Source organism: Ambystoma mexicanum, chromosome 6q (assembly GCF_040938575.1).
Source record: "Ambystoma mexicanum isolate Mex_15411 chromosome 6q, UKY_AmexF1_1, whole genome shotgun sequence".
Lineage (NCBI taxonomy): Eukaryota > Metazoa > Chordata > Amphibia > Caudata > Ambystomatidae > Ambystoma > Ambystoma mexicanum.
In genome coordinates this window covers 1,005,142,808-1,005,166,295 of record NC_090937.1, presented here as the reverse complement: position 1 = coordinate 1,005,166,295, position 23,488 = coordinate 1,005,142,808, and the positions used below count along the sequence as shown (strand labels likewise).

Below are 23,488 nucleotides of genomic sequence, written 5' to 3'. Positions count from 1 at the left end.
CCAGAGACCTGCTTTTAAACAGTTTTTCCCCATTCATTCCAGCCTGGATGTCAATCACACAGCAGGGTGGCTGTCCTTGCCGGACAGCCAGTCGGCCAATCACACCAGAGTGCATTCAGGTCTCCTAGGAGACTAAGCACAGGTAGTTTTGGGGACCTCCCTCACATCCTGTCCACCCCAGACACTCAGGCACCAGAGGAGGGCTTCAGCACTGAAGCCCGCCAAAGACCAACAAACAAATTGACCAAACCTGGTTTTGCGCGCAGATAGGCCTTGGGCACCATATTGAAAAACATGGCTGACATGATTTTTAGCTACCAATGTTCGCGGTCGGGAAAAATCATGCTAGTTTGATCTAAACTACTACCACCAGCAATTTAAAGTAGGAAAGGGTAACATTTGACTGTTACATGAGTGTTTTGACTCAGGGGAAGCTAAGCAACCCCTGCAGCACTCTATAGGAAGATAGTGTGTGCTGGGTCAGTAAATTTAAAGAGACTAGTAAAGTCAATTTAACTTTACATGCTCTGGGAGACAGTAGTCAGTCCCAGAGAAGGCATTTAAACCTTGGGAAGTATGAAAGACATCCCGGTGTCACTGCACTGAAGGTGCTGCATGACACACAGAAAAAGATGATGCCTATGGAGTTGTTTTAAAACTCGATAACCAAAGAACACAAAAGTAAAACACATTGAAAATGAAAGGTTCAAAGTCCCAAAATATAGAAAAAGAGCTGGAGGGCTCTAAAGTAGAGGGAATTAAGCACTTGTGTGGGAAATCTCCCTAACATGTGATATTATGTAATTTAAAACTAGTCTGGCATATTTCCAGAGCGCATTGCTGGATGTGGTCATGGTAATTCATATTATTGCATGTGGTAATCCAATGAACACCACCCAAAATATATGATTAATACTGTACAAGCAGAAAAAGAAGATCTCACATGCAATACATCTGGAAGTCCACCTGGTTGAATTGATGCATGCATTACTTACCATTAGCACCTGGGGTGGGGGGAGGTCGATCAGGTTCCTTGGATTGTGGGCTGAAACAGTTAATTTTAGCCCACCTTTCAGGGACCTGGAGGCTGTTTCCCCTGCCCGCAGCGCCATCTTTCCTCCACCCTCCATTAACTTTATTTTTTTTAATTCTCTCCACCCCCCCCACTTTGCTGTTTTCTTCGGGGGAGTGGCGGGGGTGACGGCCGCTCTGCTACCGCTGCCGCCCTTCTGCTACGGCTCTGTAACCGCCATGGAAGTGGAAAAGAGGCTCCATATGGAACATATGGAACCCTGCCTCCCATATCCATGGTGGCCATCTTGGGACGCGTGTAAATTCCCATTCAATTAATGAAAAAGCCTTTTTTAACACTCCGGGTCACCACTTTGGTAATCCAGGGTGCTAATGGCCTTAACACCCTCTCCGGCGTGCCAGATCGAGTGTTATCGCCCCAGGGACAGTCTTTAAAGTTCCTTGCTCCAATTGGCCCTTTAACTCGGCCATTTAACTCGGCCCCCGGCCAATAACACCCAATCCGCCTACCAGAGAGGGTGTTAATGCCACATTGCTGCTTTTACACAATACAGGAAACATAGCAGCAGCCTTTTTACATTCATAAATTGAATCCATTTGGAGCCCTCCATACATCCGAAGTGGCAGCTGTAGATGTGAACAGCCAAAATGACAGAGAAAAAGAGAAGCAACATTTGTTGAACAGGAGTCAATGTAATGACAGCGTTAATTGTTGGGCATTGTTTACGACCTGGAGGAAAAAATATCTTCCTGTAAGGACGTAATATTATGGAGAGAATACAGAACCATGTGATAGTGTTCTTCTTTGCCCTAGGTACCTAAATGTAGTTGAAAAATGGTGGAACCACCTAAAACATCTTGTGGAGGGAATTAGAGCAGAACATTGCTGCAAGAGCACCCCCAATGGAGGAGCGAGTAGGCATCTACTCGTGATGAAGCCCTTGGTGAAGAAAGCAACCTTTGTGCTCCATCTTGGTTGGCTGAAGCCAGATGTCACGACTGGATACGACACACTTAGTCTCAAGTTGTGGTAAAAATGTCTGCTGCTCTTCAGAACTACAGAGATAAGTAGAGCATAAAACTCCTTATCAGCCCCATGCTACTACTAACCCAGATGTGATCCCAATATCAATTTACTGAAGATCTCTTTTAAAAGGTAAAGAGAGTGGGCTCTTAGTAGTCACTAGGCCCCAGTGGACAGAACCACTTGAAATGCTGTATAGGCTTGTTCTTGTGGATTGACAGCATTGAGCCAGGCTTGTATGTGCTTTATAATATATTGAGTCAGCATCTAAACGTTTGGCGTTAGCTGTTCTGAATGAATTGTGGATGTCAAGATGGTGCTCAATCTTTTTACTGAGCGTTTTTCAACACCCATATTTTGCTGCACATGTTTTACTGTTCCTAAACTGCAAAAGGTAGGTGCTAGGCCTAGGTGAGTCTATATTGGCTTGGGAAGGTGAGGTGGCTAGGAGGGGGTAGAAAAGTGGGTGCAAGAGTCTCCCCCATATTTTGAAGCAAAAAGACATATTAAATAAAGTCTGTTAATAAATGGGGAATTAACAATTATTCTGTAGAAAGATCTGTCGAGGCTGGGCCAAAATGGTTGCGTGAAACCCAGTCCTAGAAAGTGATCCAGATTAGGCACCCTCTGTGAGATGAGTCACTAGTATTCAAGCTGACAATAACACGGCACAAGGAGGGTTTGGCCAGTAAAGTTGTAGATTCCCGGAGACCACCATGTCAAAACCAGACATGGTGTATAACTAGCTTGACCTGACACCAGGTTCTGTCACAGTTATAGAATTTTGGATATGGGCAACCAATGATTAAAGGTAGACCCCAGATCCTGGGACTTAGATGCAATCAGCTGTTGGGAGGAGTGCACATGTCACATTCTAACTGTCATTTGACCAAACTACATGGAAGCTGCTGAGAGTTGTCACTAGGCAGACTCAGAAAACACTACACAACAATCCTCCCCTAGGGAAAGAACACATAATAAGCAAAGATAGCAAGATGCAGCACTCTGAGTAATGAATCAGTGGTGTAAGGCAAATAATAACACAATATTCTTTAAGAGGATTTGTTCTTTTGTGCAAAAAGGGATACAAGTGACCTAACAAATGGGGGAAGGGCGTCAGTTAGCATTCAATAGTACCTTTTTGCATTTCTGGGTGGTCCAGCAGTGCCAAACAGGACCTCTTGGCACTCTGCAAGCAATTCAAAGATCGGAAGAGTACAAAAGTCAGCACCAGAGTTCTGGAGGTACACACGTGTTGAACCATTCTTGATCCATTGCTCCAGGGAGTGCAACAGTGAAAAAAGTAGGATACCAGCTGTCTTAGATCTCAGGTTGCTATAAGTCCAATGGCAGCGACTCTGGGATGGCTCCTTGTTCTCTGGCTCCCAACCAAGGGAGAGGCTGGCACACAACTACAGGGGTCCTTCAACACAGTGAGGTCTTGTGTATCACTGTGGCTGACAGAGAGGCAAGCCTTGTTCCAGCAGCAGCAGATTAACCCCAATGGTCCCTGGGTATGGTTTGGGGACAGAGCTCACCTCACAACTGGAGTACTCTAGAAAGGACTGCTCTCCCAGCAGGGTTGAAACTAAATCTTCAAGGGTTGGAGTCCAAGGAATGATTTAAAGATGATTCCAAGAAGGGGTGTGAGACCCCTTCTTTTAAAGGTAAAAGTCCACAGTGATTGGACTGAATCTAGCCTGCTTTAGGGGCCCAATCTCTGTCTTGAAAGAACTGTAATGTGCCCTTATGACATCACACCAATATTGCTTTGCTCTAGAGGCTGTGTAGAGGATATTGAGAAACAAGTTGGTGGAATCATTCCTCAACTATACAATCCTCTCCCTGTCTACAGTAACCATGCCCCTTCCCTTCTCAATATGATCAAAAGGCATCAGCTAAGCAGCACCCTGGTGTGAGGCTTTGATGCATAGGCCCAGGACAGCTGCGTGCTGGCTGTCTCCGGGAAGGGGGTTACGTTCCCTCACAAAGAGATCAAATAAGAGGCATGACCATTCAGTTTCCCATCCCGTCACTTGGCAGGATCACCCTGTCTGGCCGGAATGCAGATTACCTTCCACAGCTGAGCTGTTTCACTTGAGCTGATACATGCACATTGAAGCCATACAAATGGGGAAAGAGCGAATACATACATGACAAATACAACACAATATAATACAATACATGTGTAATATCAAATTGGATGTGGCTGCAAAGGTTATGAGCAGTGCCATGTACCATGCCTGAACTCAGGCATAGCTTATACCTAGAGTTTACCCTGCCACCAGCATGGGCTACTTATAATCATCATAGTTTTGGTACAAGGGTGCATATCTTAAAGGCTGCCCCTGCTCTGCAGAGGCTTGACTGTTATGGCAGCTGTCAAATGGGCACCCGTGACCTCTGACCTGTCTCTGTGTTATTGGTGGAACAGGTGCTGCAGATCAAGATATTGATGCAGCAGGGCACAGGTACATACTATGCTTTTAGCATGTGGTTTATGAAAGTGGAGTTTGGACAGCAGATTACCCTTTGAGAGATGTAATTCCCTGCATCATTTTATCAATTAATACATTTAAAAAAAGCAAGGGGGTTCACACCCTGGCCAGGTGGCAATTCATCCCAGGCACATACATGATATAAAATGGATGAGGCTATGACAAGTATTAGAGATGCTAGCCACCATACCCTAGCTCAGGTATGGCTTATATGTAAAGTTTACAACTGCCACCAGGATAGCTACACTCATGTAGATTGTGAACAGAGGTACATATCGTAAATGCAGCCCCTGTACTCTGTGACTTTTCTGCTACTGCGGCTGTCAACAGGCCAATGTAGCCTGACCCTGCTCCGTGCTACGGGAAAGCAAGCACTGCATATAAGTCTAATGATTCAGCAAGGCACAGATTCTGGCACAGAGTTTCTGGAGCGTGAAGTCTGGTCAGCAGGTCACCATCTCCGAGAGCGAATTCCCTGCCTCATTATATATTCAATAAATTTCAAATAAGCCAGGGCTTCTATACTCTTGCCAGGTGGCAATCTTTCGCAAACACCATGCTAGTTATCTGATTTCCCATCATTGAGTGCAGAAGAACTAAGCAGGCTTATGTCTGATTGTGCATAAGCATTGTCAATTAACCATCTTACTTTCGTTTTAGAGAATGAAAGTGGTCATTCCCATAAGTACAATTAAAAAAACATAGACGGATTGTACACCAATGGACACACCCCAATAGGGAATGAGACCAAGAGAACTTGCAAGTGAGCAAAAGGTAATCTTTATATAAAGATAAAATGGGGCCCCCGCAGAGGACTCTGCTACTCCAAGAGCACTCTGCCAACATTACAGGTAAGGTACATTATAATATAGAAAATGCGTCATCTATGACGTCTATAAGGGATACATAAACGCTTCTAATTGAACAAGTTAACATAAGACATTCTACAATGTTTAATCATGCCGGTGCTGGTTGGCCGGAGCCAAAGTTGTTACTTCTTGAGGAGTGTGGGGCAGCTGGGCTTATCAGGGAGGGGCGATGGGTCACGCTGGGTCCACACAGCTATAATTTCTGGCTAAGCTAGACTTCACAGTAATCACAGGCATGCACAATTTAATATGGCACACAAGGTTCATCACAACACATTAACATTGATAAATTGTAAACCAAGGTGGGCATTCTTTACCCAGACCCGAGAAGGGGCAGCTGTACGGTGGTCTGGGTGCCTTATCTCGTGTCTGATTCTGGGGCACATTTATCAGGTGCTTCAAGGATCAAACATGGTGTTGGGATTTGTTAGTACATGGACAATATATGTCTTCTCTGGATTAGTTATACAAGGGCAATTAAGGGTGGCTAAGGCTCCCACCTCTGCTATATCAAAGAGGTGAGGGGCTCGTAGTTCATTCAGACAGTAACTCTTAGTGGACGGGGCTGTGTGAGCTGGGGCAGTTATTTGGAGACAAATGGTTTCCAAGGGCCAGGCTCCAGCCCTGTGACACACAAGGCAATGATCTCAAAGGAAGAAGACAGATACAGTGTCAGCTTGCAACAATTCGCGCCCAGGCTTCCGTGATAACAGGACAGCCGCAGCGCAGACAGAGGGGATATGGTGAGGGCTGTCATGCTGGCTGTGCCTGGTGCTGGACAGGGGAGAGATGCAGGCTTACCTCTGCAAGTTTCATGTGAGGCCTAGCAAAAGATGGAGTTATTGTAAATACAAGATGGAGTCCCTGGGTTCCTGCTAAACACATTGGTTAGTTGAATTGAATGAGCATAACCTGTGCTTTGCCTGGAATGTAGGGGGGCTCAGAAATGGCTCCTTCCTCCCATACAAGAGCTTCATGCTGGATTCTTCCCAATTCTTAACAACCAAGTATTATCCAAGTATTATTTTATGATGTAATAGTACTAAATGTATTGAGCTGATAACAATGAAACGTTAAGTCAATTTCACCAATGAATACAAACTTGAGAAGCACAGGGCATACTTGCAAGAGACACATGCTTTACTCGTAAGCTCTGCACCCCCACTTCTACAACTATGTACCAACACATCAGGATGCACGTCTTCATTTTGGATTTAGGAATCATCTCTACTCTTCAACAACCATCTCATCAGCCGCTTAACGGATAAACGGAGAGGCCCTGCAACGTGCCAGGCCATCCCTTCTTCCACCTCTGCCTCTTCTTCCATATTGGTGCCTCGTGCTCCACTCCGTTGCGGGCCGACTAGGTTTCCACTGTAGAACATAATACATTGCTCAGACTATGAAAGGCTTTGCAATAACATAACAGGGGCTCATTTTAACTTGCGTGCGCACAATGTAATTACCCTTCAGGAATATAAGACACATTTTGGAACTATTGCTTTTAATTTGGAGTGCATTTTAGACAGTTTTATATACTTTCCTTACTAGAATAGTTGACACTGGAGTATGGTTTCAAAATCGCTGTAAATGTCTAAATTGGGATTATATTTCATTATACTTTTTGTAACAGTAACAGTTTTCGCTAGTTGATTTTGCAGGCTGCCAATTTTCTAATCGTATTACTTTATGCAACGTGTATACAGTTCATTGGCCACAGTTAGTTCTAGGTCTCTTGAAAGAACATGATGTCAGTCGAGACCGGTAGCTCCTATTTTGCAATTAGACCTGGGCTTTGTTAAAGAAATGAATGCTGATCACTGCTAGCATGACAGTCTGCATTTCCACAAGTGCCAGCTGACATCACTGACTGCTTGTGCGAATCACAAAGCAGTCTCCCTGTCTGAACGCGATCAAGAAGAGCAGCGCGCGCTTAATCGCTGCTACGTCACATCTCTGAGTGGAGCTGCGAAGTCCCATGATCCTCGTTATCGGAGGCGGAAGCTGAGGCAGTAGAATTGTGACTGAATGGCCGATTGGCTGATGATAATGAGCAGCACTTGACTGAACAATTTAGTGGCATGTCCCTTGCTGACACCCGGCTACAGCGTCGCCTGTCACAGGTATCACGGTGTCAGGCCAACATCTAGAGCGAAAATGGAGCAATTGGTTCATCCAGAGGCCCACGCACGTTCGAGGTGAGCGGCCTGGCGGTTCTGCTGTATGAATATTGTACACAGACATGGCAGAAACATAACGAATGCTGCAGAAATATGTGAATAACGATTGCATAATTTTACCTCATTTCATTTCCCGAAATTGAAAGCTTATTGAAGTGCCGTGTTAAGCATTCTAGAAATGAAAGTGGGTTTCTGCATTTGTGTTTTCGATCTAGCAGCACATATTGATTTTACTCGAGCTCAAAATGAAGGATGAACGAAAGTGATTAAATAAAACATACATGGAAGATCAAACTAGAAATATGTGATTTGTGTGGTGTCATTTTCTAGGGTGACTCACACCACCCGTAGTCCATCTCAGATCACGCTCGTACGGAGATGAGGAGTGTATGAGGAGAATACATCAAGCTGCTTAGGCCAAGGAGCGAGTTAAGGTCAATATGATGAAGATGCCGAGTGGTCAAAAAAGCACCCGTGAGCACCAAGTCCTACCAGCATCGGCATGCTATGCAGAAAGCAGCATATAGTCTACAAGATCATACCTGCCACCATTGTACGCAAGTTTGGACATAAACCATATCCAGATGAATACAATATTCTAAGACACATGCCAAGCCATTTCTCTTCAGGATATATTTCCTCCTTTACCTTCCATGTTCTAGTTAAAACATTCTGAATGTTTTAACAGATTATTTTGTGACCTAGATACAGATAGTAAGTAGGCTGAGGGTGTAATGGTCCCACTGCGAGGAGCCAGTTCTGTAAAGAACATGTGCATAAGCTACAGCCTTGAGCAACTACTTAAGACAAATGGACCGCATTACGAGGTTGGTGATAACCGCCGGTGCTACCGGTGGGTTGCCGTGAACCCCGTAACACTGATTTCGCCACCTGGTATCCCGGTGCCACCGGGATATCACGAGTGGTGGCGGAAAGGTAAATCCCCATCCCCATGGAGTCCCAGAGGAATCCATGAGAAGGGGCGACCCTGAAGCACTGGCACCGTTCCTAACGATGCCGGTGCTTCATTGAGAGACATGCTGGTAGGGCCTGTTTTCCCGGCAGGTCAGGGCAGCTAGGGGAACCATGGCCCCTACTGGCATTCTCGTAGTATGGCAGTCCGGAAAGGACACCTTTATTTCCAGACTGCCATACTTGTAATGAGGCCCATTTTCTCTCTGTTAAATGTATTGATGTTTTCATAAGTGCCTTTAGTATAACCTGTACATATGTGCGGTACAGGCTTCTGCCAACCCCTTTGTAATAAACATATCAAATGTAAATGCCATCACAAGGTAGCCAATATGTTAATAAATAAATCATGAGCTCAGTGTTTTTCTGTTTGTGTATTTGGACGTAGCTAGTGCATCATTTCCATTTGACATTATGCCTCGTTAGCATTCCAGTGCCAGTTTCCATCTAATCCACTTAGCACATTTATACCTGCTTACATTATTTCCTGTTATCAAAGTACATTCTGCCCACTTAACAGTTGCCAGCTTCCATTATACAGTGTTGGCACATTATGAGCGACTTCAAGTATACTCACTTTGCAAATCATTGCAATTTTACAGTATGCCACTACGCACACAATTTCCAGTTTGCTTTATGTTCCTTTATCACATGTGCATGTAACCAAGTATTGCCTGACCTTACCTGCCCTCATGCAGCAGGGTTTACCTTCTGTTGCTGAGCCAGAAAGATGGAAAGCCAACACCCCCCAGAGCCTCGATGGGTAGCAATGCTGCAGACTGTAGTGGACACCAAAGTAAAACACACTGCCCCAGGCAGTTTCTTCTATTGGTTTGCAAGTTCACTGGGGAGACCTGAACTACAGCGAGAACCAGCCATACCACCACATAGACCTCCTGCAAGCCAACAGCAGATTGTCCTTGTAGCTTCTGACAGCCCTTGTCTCTGCCCAGTAATACATGGAACATGTATGCCACCTGTCATAGTTCTGGGGGAATTAACTTATGGTTTTGTGCTGGAGCCATGACCATAGGTGTGTTGTTTGCAGTGCAAGTTAATTGACTACGGCGGTAAACATTTCAAGCTACTAGCCAGCCATACAAAGTTACTCGCCAAATCAGTTCTATAGATGCAAATAGCACACCATTTCTTACTTACCGAGGGAATTATCACTAGTATATGGCAAATTGTGCACCCTGTTGACTACATTTGGCTAGTTTTTAGACTGGTGCAATATCAGGGTTTGAACCAGTAGACGTACCAGCAAAATAACAACCATCAAATGGTGTTAGCAGTGGTGCTAACAAAAGCAGAAATCTGATCATTTTGCCAGTGCAAACACCCACACAATTACTGTTTTTGTGCCAGCGTGAAGACAGCACAAGTTGGTCCATTGCACCTGTACTGCTTGTTGTGGCATCTGCACAACGACCAGCCATGCTGCAATGTTGGAATTTGCATAATGTTAGCAATGTAGCTAACACCAACACAAGTTTGCATATTGTGCAAGTCAACCCTTAAACAAAACATTTCATGGCACCAGTGTTATGCTAAATCTAAATCTGTTCATTGTGCTGGCACTAAGACCATCAATGTATGCCTGCAATTTGAACAGCCACAAGCACAGTGCCAAACAACAGTTTCTTTATGTTCCCAATTTCACAAAACCTGTTGTGAAGGATTCTCATCTGGCAAGGGTGTAGAAGTCCAGAATGAATGCCACCACCATCAAGAAGTTCTGGAGAACACCAGGACATTGGGCCTCATTCTATGTCTCCATCTAATCCACTTAGCACATTTATACCTGCTGTTATACTATGTCTGCCGTTTCGGAAACAACGGTGCCGGTAAGCTTACCGGCACTGTTGTTTTCAGACCAGCAAACTACGGGTTTGCCTTCCGGAGCTGCTGTGCCCAAAAGGTCTGCCCCTGCCAGGCACAGCGGTCACGGTAGGCAAAGCCTTCATGCAAGCACCGGCACCGTTAACAACACTGCTGGTGCTTCCATGGTCCCCATTCCATATCGGAATAGGGACTTGCAATTTACTGGCGCCTGACTTTCCGGACTGCCAGGGTGGGAATCCCCAGGTGTTACCAGGAAGTCAGGCACCAGTAAACATTTATGGGTCCGGCGGCAACTTGCCGGTATTACCGGCACAGTTACAGCCGCACCCGTAATGAAGCCCAGTACCTCTGAAGCTTTAGAGGCCTCACCATGAAGTGGAGTCGAACCTGTGAGGCATTTTCACATCAGTGCTTCAAGTATTTGAGTGGATGAGTCACAGGTAACAAGGCTGACACCAGTGAGGGCATACATAATTTGGTTGCATCCGAGAATATCCTTGAAAATTGTGAGATGGATTGACACTAGAATTTAGTGGACAAAAGTATCCCAGAGTGTAGAAAGCTTGGAAAATGTAGGGCGAATGACCCAAAAACCGATCAATAAAAAACAATCCAAAATAAGCCAAATATTTTAGGCACTGTTTGCAAGGAAAACAAAGTTTTATTACATGCAAAAGTATGATACAGTCCCCGTAGAACCAAACTAACACAGAGCTCACCCGATCCAAAGAAGTTACATCTTTTTTTTTTTAAATTTCTTTATTGTTTTCTTTTAACAACAACAAAACACATAACATACAAACAACCTTAACATAAATGGCTTATTGGCACTTCGTACGGATCTTGCCCTTCCATTGTAGTTTCATAGTTTCCTCAGCGACCTTGTTAGTTCAGTCCGGACGTCCCGTTGGGTCGAGCACCAGGTCTGGTACGCATAATGTTCTATTCTTGGGCTTCGTGCTTGGCCTTACTATTTTGCCTATGGACCCTCTGTTTCAAGAGAGGTCTTGTATTTGTGTGTTCCATGCAGTCAACTTGTGCGCAGTTTGACCTTCCCCTCTTATCACTGCTCTTGTCCACACCACTATCTCTGCCTGCGTCCACTTCTGAAGGTCTGACCACCATGCCTCCACACGCGGGTCCTCCTTTGACTTCATGTCATTGCTATCCTTCTCTTGGCCAATATACTTATTAAATCTTTCATCTTCGCCAGATGCGATTCATGCTTACCTCCTCTCGAGAAGAGGCCCAGTAGGTACTTTTCGGGGTGTTCCGCCTGGATTTGAAGTCCGCTTCCTGCTATCTTAAATCTGATCCCGTCCCAGAATTCTTGCATTACTGGGCTGGACCAGAACATGTGTACCATGTCCGCTCCTTCCGACGAGCAGCGGGGGCACCCGCTCTGGGCTCCTGTCTGGACTTTATTCATCTTTTTGGGTGTGAGATACGCTCTGTGCGTTAAAAATAGCTGTGCCTGCCTAAATCTTGCATTTCTGGATACCTTTTTTGGGTATCGTAGGGCCCTGGTCCATTCTTGATTGCTGAGGGTCTCCCCAACTCCTCCTCCCAACGCTGCCTCATGTGTTGTTCCTGTGGTTTTTTGGTCTTCAGTAGCTGTTCATACAACCTGGAGGTTGTGTGCGTTCCCTCTGCAATGTCATACCATACGTCTAATGCCGTTTCCTCATCCTGGTCTTCCCAATCTGGCCATCTTCTCATGATGTTTCTCAGCATGCCGGTATATAGGATGAATTGACCCTTATGTATTTCATATTCATCTATCATTTCGTGGAAGGCCGCCCACCTTCCCTCCCTTCTCAGGTCTCCGATTTGTGCTACACCTTTAGCCTCCCAGTGTGCTCGATATGTTGCTAGTGTATTTGTGTTCCCTCCCAGGAGACCCGCTAGAGGGATTTGCGTTGACTGCGGATCTTTTACCCCTTGGAGTTTCCACACTCTTTTCCATAAGTCCACTGCAATGTTGAGCATGTTCGGCAGGGTACTGAGCTGGGGTCTTTCGAGCCATAGTATTTCCCTTAGGTAATACTGTATCAGTGCTGGCTGGAAAATGCATGTGTCTATTGTTTCGTCTTCCCCCAGCCATTTTACTGCCAATTGCAGCTGCCCCGCTAAGTAGTACTTCTCGAAGTCCGGTAGTCTGATACCCCCTTCTTCATAGTCCTTCTGCAGGGTCCTTATTGTGACCCTATTTCTCCCTCCCCCCCATAGGAATGAATGCGTTATTGTGTTTAGTTTAGTGAAAAGGGCCCCGGGTATGCTGTATGGGATGTTCGTGAGGAAGTATAATAGGCGGGGCAGTACCACCATTTTTAGGAGGGCTGCTCTTCCCATCATTCCCAGTGGGAGTTTCCCCCAGAAGGTCATTGACCGCTGTGTTCTTTCTAGAGCAACAAGCGTGTTGGATGCATGGGTATCAGCGGTGTCATGATGTATCCCTATACCCAGATATTTGAAGGTGCGGGCGCCCATGTCAGACCCAGGTCCAGCTGACAATATGGGGGGACGTGTTTCAGACCTGCCAAGGGGAAGAGGAGGGACTTCTCTTTATTAATCGCTATGCCCGAAAGCCTGGTGTACGCCTCGATCGCTTCTAGGAGGCAGGGTAGGTTTGTGGTTGGCTTGCTTACGAATGGGAGCATATCATCCGCGTATAGCGAGATTTGGTGGAGTACCCTATCTATGTCCAGTCCGGTGTCTCTATATTCTGCTCTAAGGAATACCGCAAATGGCTCTAGGGTCAGAATATATAACATTGGCGATGGTGGGCACCCCTGCTTGGTTCCCCTATGTATCTTCCACTCCTTGGAAATGAATCGCCCAGTTTTCACCCTTGCTCTGGGTTCCTTGTTTAGTAACCTGATCCATCGGAGGTACCCCTCACCGATACCAAAGTGGGTGAGTACACCCATCAGCCATTCCCAACGCACAGAGTCGAAAGCTTTGACAGCGTCCAAAGACACTATTACGCTCTCGTCTTGCAGTCGATTTGTATCATCTATCACGTGGTGAAGTCTGCGGAGGTTCCAAGACGTGTTCCTTCCCGGAACGTAGCCAGTTTGGTCTGGGTGGATCAGCGTGGGTATTACCTGTTTTAAGCGGTTGGCTAGGACTGCCGTTAGTATTTTAGCATCCTGATTAATAAGGGATATCGGCCTATAGGAGGCGCATTTCCTAGGGGGCTTCCCTGGTTTGAGAATTTGGACAATTATTGATTCCGACAGGCTTGTCGGGAGACGCATGGTCTCATATGCGTCTTGGAATGTCTCTAGCAGTTTCGGGGCAATGGCGCTCTTGTACGTCTGGTAGAACTCTCCCAGAAGCCCATCCGGGCCCGGGGTTTTACCGGTGGGAAGTTCTGTGATCACCGTCTCTATTTCTTCCACTGTGAGGGGTGCATCCAGTAGCTGAGCCTGTTCTTCCTCTAGCCTCGGCAACCCTATTTCTACCAGTGCATCTGTTATGTCCTCCCGGTCTATTTCCGGATTCGGGGGGTACAGTTGCTCATAGAAACGCGCAAATATTGCGTTAATGTGCCCTTGGTCCCTGATCTCTGTCCCGGTACGGTCTTCTAGCACCGTTATGGGATCCTTTTTATTCTCCTGTCTGGTAAGCCAGGCCAGGAGCCTATTAGGTTTATCCCCTTCCGCTTGTAACCGCTGTAGGTACCTCCCATAGTTTAGTCTCCCTAGTTTTTCCCAGAGCAACATACATTTAGTCCACAGCTCTATCAGCTCTCCCCCTCCCCCTCTAGCCCTGCTCGTTGTTCTTTCAATTCGATCACCCTCTCGAGTTCATTCAACTCCGTCATGGCCGCTCCCGTCAATCCTCCTATTTTGCCTATTGCCGCTCCCCTTGTTACCACCTTGAATGCGTCCCATAATACGGCGCCACTCTCAACAGTGCCCTTGTTTTGCTCTAAATAATCATCGATCACTGCCTGGAGGTGTTCCTCAAACTCAACCTCTCTCAGGGCCTCTGCTCGAAGTCGCCATGTTGGGATAGGGGCTTTCCTATTGGTGTGTGCCCATGTCGCCACTATTGGGGCATGATCAGATAGTGTGCGTGCTTTAATGGTGATCCCCGTGATATCTTGTAGTGATTCCCTGTGATATAGTCTATACGTGTGAATGTTCCATGTGGTGCGCTATAGTGTGTATAACCCCTTCCCTCCCCATGTACCTGCTCCATACGTCTGCTAGCTGTAGCTGCTCCAGGATCCTATGCAGTTCTTTGGCTGGGGGCGCCGGCTTCTTGTATTTATTATCAGACCTGTCGAGGAGGGGATTCAAGGTGCAGTTGAAATCGCCGGCCCAGATGAACGTAGCCTCCCTATATTGCGCTAACTTGGGCGCTAGCTTCTTGAAGAAGTCCATTGCATCAGTATTCGGTGCGTAGGTGTTGACCAGGCATACCTCTTTGTTTTCTAGCATGCCATGCACCAATACCAGCCGTACCTCTGTGTCGATCTCCTGCTTGAGTAGCTGGAACGGGACCCCCGGGGCAATCCATATTAGTACACCTCGTGCGTAATTTGAATATGTGGTGCTGTATATCTGTCCTCCCCATTTCTTATCCACCTTGGCCTGTCTGTCTCTTGTGAGGTGTGTTTCCTGTAACATCGCTATCTTAATTTTCATCCAGTTTAGCCAGGCATAGACCCTAAGTCTCTTGACATACGCATTGAGTCCTCTCACATTCCATGTGGCTATCATCAGTTCGTCTGGTCCCATGATCTTCTTTGTTTGCCTGGCTTCATTATCCCACTGCCGTGTCCTTGCACCCTGCCCTTTAGTCTCCTCGTACCCATCTCCCTCGGTGTCCTGGTCCTGGATCCATGCCTCTTGATGCAGCCACTGCTGCTGTCACATGGTTCCTGTCCCATGTTAATCCGGTCGCTTATTGTCTGTATTATTTCAATATCCTTTACAATAGTCCTTCCGTAGTTTGTGCCGTGTACTGCCCATTCACTCCATTCAATGTTCTTAACTTCAACAGAAACTGGAAAACTAACGCCCAGCCACCCTCCCCCTGCTCTGGCTCCGTCACTTCTCTCGTCATGCTCCTGTGAGGGGGGCAGACTCGCCGCAGCGTGATGCCTTAAAACTGACATCCAAACTAGTAGTTCATTCCATTCTTCCCGGGGGCGCCGCTTCTCTCAGCCAACACAGCTAAAGTGGGGCCGAATGCTCCTCTATGCTTACTTCTAGCTTCTTTTAACTTACATAATGCTTATTTTCTTTGTTCCAGGTTGCCTTTGTTACTCCTCATCGGGGTCTATTTCCAGGATTGCTAGCGTTTCTCTGCCTCAGCTGAGGGATGCCTTGTGAGTCCATCCAACTGTGGGCCTCTTCGGTGGAGTCAAAAAAACATGTTTTGCCTTGGTGTATCACCTTGAGTTTAGCGGGGAACAGGAGCATGTATCTCAACACCGCAGTCCTAAGGCATTCTTTTGTTGGGCCGATCTGTGCCCGTTGCCTCTGTACCATGGCCGTATAGTCCGAATACATTGTGATCTTGGAAGAGTTCCTGATGATTCCCCCCCCTCTCTTTGAGAACGCTAGTATTTACTCCCTGTCTTTGTAGTTCATGATCCTAGCAATCATCGCTCTTGGGGGGGGCACCCAGCTGGGGTCTTCCGGTCAGGGCTCTGTGTGCCCTTTCTACCACAAAGCCCTGGGATAGTACACATACTCCGACCTCCTGGAGGAGCATGTTTTCAACGTACTCAGTGGGGTCTTTGCCCTCCTCACCTTCCAGAATTCCAATTATACGGATGTTGTTCCTCCGCGTTCTCCCCTCTGCGTCTTCCGCTCTCCTTTCCAGAACCTTAATTCTCTGTAATTCCTCTGACATCTGTGTCTGCATTACAGCAACCCCTGGCGTATTTTGCTGCACCTGCTGTTCCGTTGCCGTCACTCTCTCTGATTTTCTAGAGATGCTTTCAGGGCCCCAATTGCTGTGTCCATTTTGTTTTCGAGCGATGCTTTCATGGAGGCGATTGCCTCCAGTATCGTGCCTTCATTAGCTACTTCCGCCGGGCGTGAGGTGTCATCCGTGGCTGCTGCCTTGTCCGCTGACGGTGACAGTTTGTGTCCGGATGTCTTCGTAAAAGTCTCCATGCTTACTTGCTTGGTTTTCCCTTCTTTTTTCTTGTTCAGCATCGCGGGGGAACCGTCCTCTGCCTGTGTTGCCTGTGTTGCCAGTACAAGTCTTGGCTGTGCCCCACGTGCCGTAACCCCTGCTTCTTCCCCCGCCCTGCTCCTCTGTGTTTACGGGTCTCTCCGGCGTATGTTTCTCGGGCACCTTCTAACTTGTAATAGGATTATTACACTCTTCCGGCAGGTATATACGTTAGGCCCTCGTTGCTCCCGGCGCTTTTTGCCCGTCGGATGTCTCCTGCCGGGCATCGGTTTTGGCATTTCCCGTGCCTGCTGCGTGTGTCACCTCACTGTGTCAGGGGCCTCCCCGCTTCTGCGTTCCACTTCCACCAGTTGCGCCGTGGGGTTGACTCAGGCTCAGGTCTGCCCACACTGGTTTCTACATTATGCGCGGGATGTGTCCCTCTCGCCGGTTCATTCTGTATTACGCGGCCGGGGTCCTCCCACAGCTCGCACGTCTGCCAATTTGATTTCGCGGGACGATTCCTCTCCGGCGGTCTATCTTCTTTTCCACCGCCTGGTTTCCTCCAGGGGCTTCGCTGGGTGAGCAGCAGGTGTTCCGGTCTCTGTGGAGAGACTTTGGCGATCTTCTGGAACCAATTTATGCTAGTTTTTATCGGATTTTGTCAGGATCGCTCCAGAGCTGCTCAGTGGCATGTCTCACTACATCAGCTGCTTAGCCATGCCCCAAGTTCCATCTTTTATAGCGAAAAACTGCAAATTAACAGAACTATGCATAAAAAGATTGCAACCAGAGGTCGAAGTGAGCAGGAGCGGTTGAGAGCGGTGCGCCTCTACTTTTTCAAATTACATTTTACTGTTCCTATACTTTTATTTCATAAAGAAACCATTCCGGAATGGTTTCATTTTAAAATAAAAGTGTAGGAAGAGGTTGAGACTTGCACTTTCAGTGCACTGCACTGAACACTCCCTTGAACAGCAGACGCATGTGTTTCGGGGTTTGCATTGTGTGTGGGAGGGTGCGTGGTGAAGGGGTCTGTGGGGAGTGGGTGCAGGCCAGCAGGGAGCAAAGTTCCACTATTTCGTTTCGTACAGTATGACCACTGATTGCAACATAATCATGCACTCCCCATTGGCTATACACAATTCTAACTATCATCTATAGTCCATTACCCTATTGGTCACACATTATCTAAACACATAACAACATCTGATCTACTATATCGTCGCTATGAAACTTAGGAGTTGATTAACTACCAGGTACTTTGTTACATTGATACATTTTGTTAATGAGTAAAACATTCTTGACCATCACGTGATGTGCACCCCTCTGACGAAAGTGTGAATAGCGAGGCCAACTCTGCTTTGATAATACAATGGCCCTACTCATTATACCAGACACGTTAGCATGCACAAAAAGCTCCATACCCTTGTAGATAATTTTATTGGCATCAAATCTGCTCCTCCCATCCAAATCACTGTACAGCCCTACCACATCTCCCACTTATCTCTCTGGAAACCCAGGTGCCCATGAATGACATGATCGGGGCACCACTCTTAGGTCTGATTTCACTTATTTATCAGTCCCTAGATTGTGCGCCTGCAGTTTAAACAGGATGACCGCTCCTCGGGTGAGAGCAGTAATGCTCTAAATCCTCACCAAATCTCTTGGCATTACAGAACCCATGACCTGCTGACATGAATTTAATCTTCAATCGGCACATCCATACCCTTCCTCCCTGGACCCAACATTCCTTTCCCAGCTCCTCTGAGCTCTACATCTTAGCTCAATTAGCTGTTATCGGGACAGTGTGGCTGTCTATGACTGTGGCATCATAACTTCTCTCTGGGGGGAAGGAAGGGAGACTTAACTCAGGGCTAACTGGACAGAGCTGCAGCTCCACGATGGGTCTCTTTCTCACTACTTTCTAAAACGCATCTTATAACATGCCCTAAAATTAGACATGGCTTAACTCTTGCTACCTTATCCCCTGGATCTCAATTTTACCACAACACTTTTCTGACTCCTGTGCCTACCTATGTCAGATACCTACTCGCACATCCCTTAAAACATAACACTGTACACTACCACTAAATACACATTTCATCACCCTATCTTCAAACTCTGAAACTTGCATCCCAACAAAAAGCTGCCAACTGTGATTTCTGGAGTCGAGTCCAGAAAAAGGCTCAGGAAAATGCATTCGAACCACATGACAAGGCATCTGATAATAACAAACATAGGGAGGGAAAGGACAGAGGTTCTCATCCACCTTCCAAAAAAAGGTCCACAAAACATTAAGGGTGAGGATTGTCAACCCTCACAGAAAAGAAGAGTTAAGGCACCTCTAGCAATAAGGCACACACACTCTGAAAACCCAGACGGTGTTTTCTGTGTGGGGAGATGACACATAGAAAGGGAAAACCCAAACAAGCCATTGTGACAACTGCTGCTCTCTTGGAGGAATGGCCAAAGTCAGTATGGGCATCTTAGAAGATGAAGTCCCACTAAGCCAGAGAGTGTCCAAACTCTGAATGGAAATTGTGCCTGGTCTTTATATTGGACCGCAGACCCTGCCAATACGGAGATGTTTTTGGACCATGTTTTCATATATGGGGAAATGTCTCCCACTTTGTGTGATACTGTTGTGAGTATCACAACTATCAGGTGATAATGAGTGAAGGAAGGGAAGTACATGCCAGAATCAAGCCATCTGGTAAGGGGGTTTGATGGTCTTACATACTTTCCCTTGGCAATATCAGAGCTTAGTACCTTTACAGTGTTGCAGTAAAATACTCCATTCCAGCAGGGTGTCTGTTGAGTAATGACCTCCCTAACCTCCCTGACTCAGACATAGTCAACGTAGTTTCTAGAGTGTGAGCTCTGAGAGGAGCACAAGGGGATACGATTGAGGGCCTGGGTTCCTGAGGCATTCTCAGCTGAGAGTTCAAGACGCCAGTCTCATTGGTATCTTCCAGTCCAGACCTGAAGTCCCCTGAGGCACCAACTCTTGTGAGAGTGTGGCTCACCGGCTGTTGAGGTGTCTGTGCAGTTGGCACTAGATTCGGTGATCTTAGGGTTTCCTACTGGCATAGAAAAGGAACCTGAGATGGTGGGCATGGTAGTTTCAAACCTGAAAGGCCTATCAGAACAAAATGAGTTGTGTTCAGTTGAAGCCCTAGCTCAGGTTGACTTTTGCCTGGAACATGGAGACTGCCCCATTCTGGAGGATCAGTAGAAGCAGATGGGAATAAGCTCAGGGTGCAGGTTCCGGAGCCACTCCAAAAAGGAGAACTGGTGCAGAGTGAAAGCCTTGGCTTATTCTAAAATGGGGAACAGGTGCAAGGTGAAAGCCCAGACCAGTTCAAAGACAAATTGTTAAAGAAGTCTAAGGCTGGCAACAGCCAGGAGGTAATTCTGCACCCAGGTCCCAGACGTTTACTATCAGACTTGGCTACTGCCACACTTGCTGGCCACTTAGATGTAAACGGGACATCTGAGAGCTTGTCAGATCCCTGGATGGAAATACAAATGGAAGCAACATCACACTCCTCTCAGTCCTTCCAAGGTACTGGTAGGACTAGTTAGGCACACTGGACCCACTTAAATCCACTACCCGTGGGTGAGTGGCTTTTGAGAGAAAGAGTGTGAGATCCCCTAGAAGTCATAACTACCAGAAAGGGACCTGTACATCTGTAAATGGAGTAGACTCAGCATAGCTGAGCTCAGAAGGAGTTGATCAGCCTTCACAGGTGGCTGATTGGAACAGAGAACAACTGTGCCACAGTTCAGAAGTCTCTAGAGCTTATGCCTTGGATCATATCTCTACCGAGATTGCAAATGGAGATACCGCTAAAGTCTGGAACTCAACATCCTAGTGCAGATGACACCTGTATACTTTCTCGCACTGAAGATCAACTTAACCCTCAGAAAGGTGGTTCTGAACCTCTGCACCTTTTTGCTTGCAGCATGAGAGATATTGCCATCTGACAAGGGTTTAGAAACCAGGGCTTTTTTCATTTTTATTAGATAATACAACTATGCAGGTAATTCCATCTGATAAGGGGTGGCCTGCTATCCAGGCACAATTTTCATAAAACTCCATGTCAAAAGCATAGTGTACACCTGTGCCCTGCTGAATCGATATCCTGACATGAACCCTTGCTCTCCTACAGCACAGAGCAGGCTCAAATGTCACAGGTGCCCTGTTTAACAGCTGCTGTAACAGCCAAGTCACTACAGCAAAGCGGTTGCATGAGTAAGTCTACTTCTCTTTTTCAAAGCCATCATAATTATGATACACATTAGCCACATCTTGGCAGGACAATCTGGAAATTTAAGCCACACCTATTTTGGTATGGTGGTTGGTAGTTCATATAATCTTTGAAGCCACATCTGACTGGTAGTGTCATCCCAGTGAGCTCAGAAAGCTATGGGAGGCTTTCTGGATTTCAAGTATCTACCTGTTTGCATTCCAGTAAATGAGATAAAAAAGCAGGAGGCATGCCTGTATGACTCTCTGGGAGGAAAGGTAACTCCTGCCTTGCTATGCCTTGATTCTCCCAGCTAGGGACAACCTGTGAGCCTGACTTCAAAGAGCCAAGATGATACCAAAGACCTGCCTCATACTATGAGACTGCATACTGGGGAGCACTTTAAGCTGCAGGATGGGAAAAGGATGGCGGTAGCACAGCCATGGAACACAGGTCCTCCATTATATTTTTATGTAGGCTTTTTCCTCTTTCCTGCCCCATCCATTTCCTCTGGAAGAAGGCACTCTGGGTATGACATCAGAATACCAGGTCCACTTATATCAAGGACAAGGACTGGATCCCTTAAAGCAGGCTTGCTTTGATCCAATTCTATATGGCCATTTCCCTATAAAAGAGGGCGTATCAGGATTCAAAAGACTTAAGAAATAATTCTTGTGGACCACTTTGGGGAGAATTCATCAATCCAAAGCCTTCAGACATTGAGGTGAAGAAGGAGTGCTCCAAGGCAGAGGCAGGCCTTACTCCCTAATCAACACCAGGGAATAGTGGTGGGGGTGACTCTTGCTGAGGACCAATACCTGTTGCTATGCATGCAAACCTCCCTAGACTGAGAGAGCGAGGGCTGGAAATGACTCATCTTGCCCTGGAGCCCCTGGCAGTGGTTTCACAGCATCCTAAGAGCCAGAACTGGGACCCTTGTTTTCATTGCATCCAACTGCATTCAAACCATGTTTGCTGCACTCAAACTAAAGGGACTCACTGGTACTACTTTTGGCATTCACTTGAACTTCATCCCACGTCTGTTTTGCATCCGTCCATCCTGGCTCGCCACTGCATTGCACCACAAAGAGAACAACACTGTTCAGCTTGAAGAAACAGCTCACTGCTGTGGATGACTTCAAACTGCCACCTCCTCAAACATCGCATTAAACCATGAGGATTACTGCATCTAACCAATGGATATTGTCTCGAACCACTGGAGCATTGTGGCTCTAATTGACACAAAACAACCGTTATCAACCTCTCGAACCGGCTTGACCTTTGAAATTACCCTTTATAGACATCTGCATTGCACCAGTGTAACTTTCCACTTCAAAATCTGGTTCGCCAGGCACCTACAGGACCAAGAAGCTTAGTCTGACACCGTCCAACCGCCTAACATTCGAGTACATTTAACTGATGTTGTCCACCTGGTCCACCTCTTGGGGCTCTAGGGACTTGTACCTTTTCCATCAAAGCAAATCCTTCTAAACATCATTGTTTCAGCTCTTGCCCTGTTAATAGTGTTTCTAATAGTTGTATGATGGGTTCATCTAGCTAAAACATACATTTTTTAAAAAGAACCTTAATTGAGCATTCTATTATTATGGAACTGTTGTACTGTTGCTGTGAGGCTTGCTACTGGCTCACATTCGTACTCCTTCTGGTATAGCCTTCCCTCATCCCACATTACCACAAAAGGTGAAGGAGGTATATCTCTTAGCTTTGCCTGTTTTACCTTTCTGATTGGGATCACTCATGGTTTGAAGAAGTGTGGGGGCTCAGTAGTTAGTTTAGCCTGTACTCACCCTTGTTCTCTTGCAGAGCAGAACTCATTTCGTCACAGTAAGACCACCTACATGTGTGTCCATTTTCTCTTAGTTATATGTGGGCGACATGGGAAATAAATGACTAATCAGTGCACAGAAAAGAAGACAGCAGGACATTTTTAATTTCTGAAGGATGATCATGTTCTTTTGGAGTGCAGACATTGGACAAGCAATTAGATATGCATGCACTTACATGCACATAGATGTGCATCCCAGAATACCCCTGTGAGATTTGCATTGACAGGAAAGCTCCCCACAGCAGAATACTTGAGCCCTGGAAGTAGAAATATCTTGCCTTTACATTCGAATTTCGGACAGTGATGAACTCCAGCTGGACTAAGACACAAACAATAGCTAAAAAAACATGATTAATGTATTGGGTTCAATCAATTAGTTGTTTAACACATTCCATTCTATTCTGTTGAAACATACCAAAATAATTCATTTTAATTTTCCATAGAAAAGCTAAAGTAATATTTATTTTTAACATTATGACAAATACACAGGTACTTTAGGATGTTAACACTATTCTAACATAGATAAGTTAATAAAGTGACAATCAATCAATCAGTCAATCAATCAACACTTTCTCGATATCTAGCTGTTAACAATATGCATCTAAACGGTAGGTATTAGGATAATTTCTGGTGAAATTATGATCTAGAAACATGCTCATCATTTGTGGCAGGGCCTGGGTCTTCACCCTGTCAAAGGAGAGTGGGGGAGTAACCCTTCTCAGCCGGAAGCAGGAGGCTTTCTAAAATGAAACTCCAAACAAGCCCTGCCACAGGTGGGGAAAGTGAGAGTTGTGGGGTCACTGGTCCCTGAACAATCTCCCCTTGTGC

General features: G+C 46.2%; 1 protein-coding gene across 1 annotated transcript in view; it reads left to right on the top strand.

Annotated features, from left to right (window-relative positions):
* MTNR1A (melatonin receptor 1A) overlaps positions 1–23,488 on the top strand; it is a 1,119,084-nt gene that overhangs the window by 263,790 nt on the left and 831,806 nt on the right. The window lies entirely within an intron of this gene.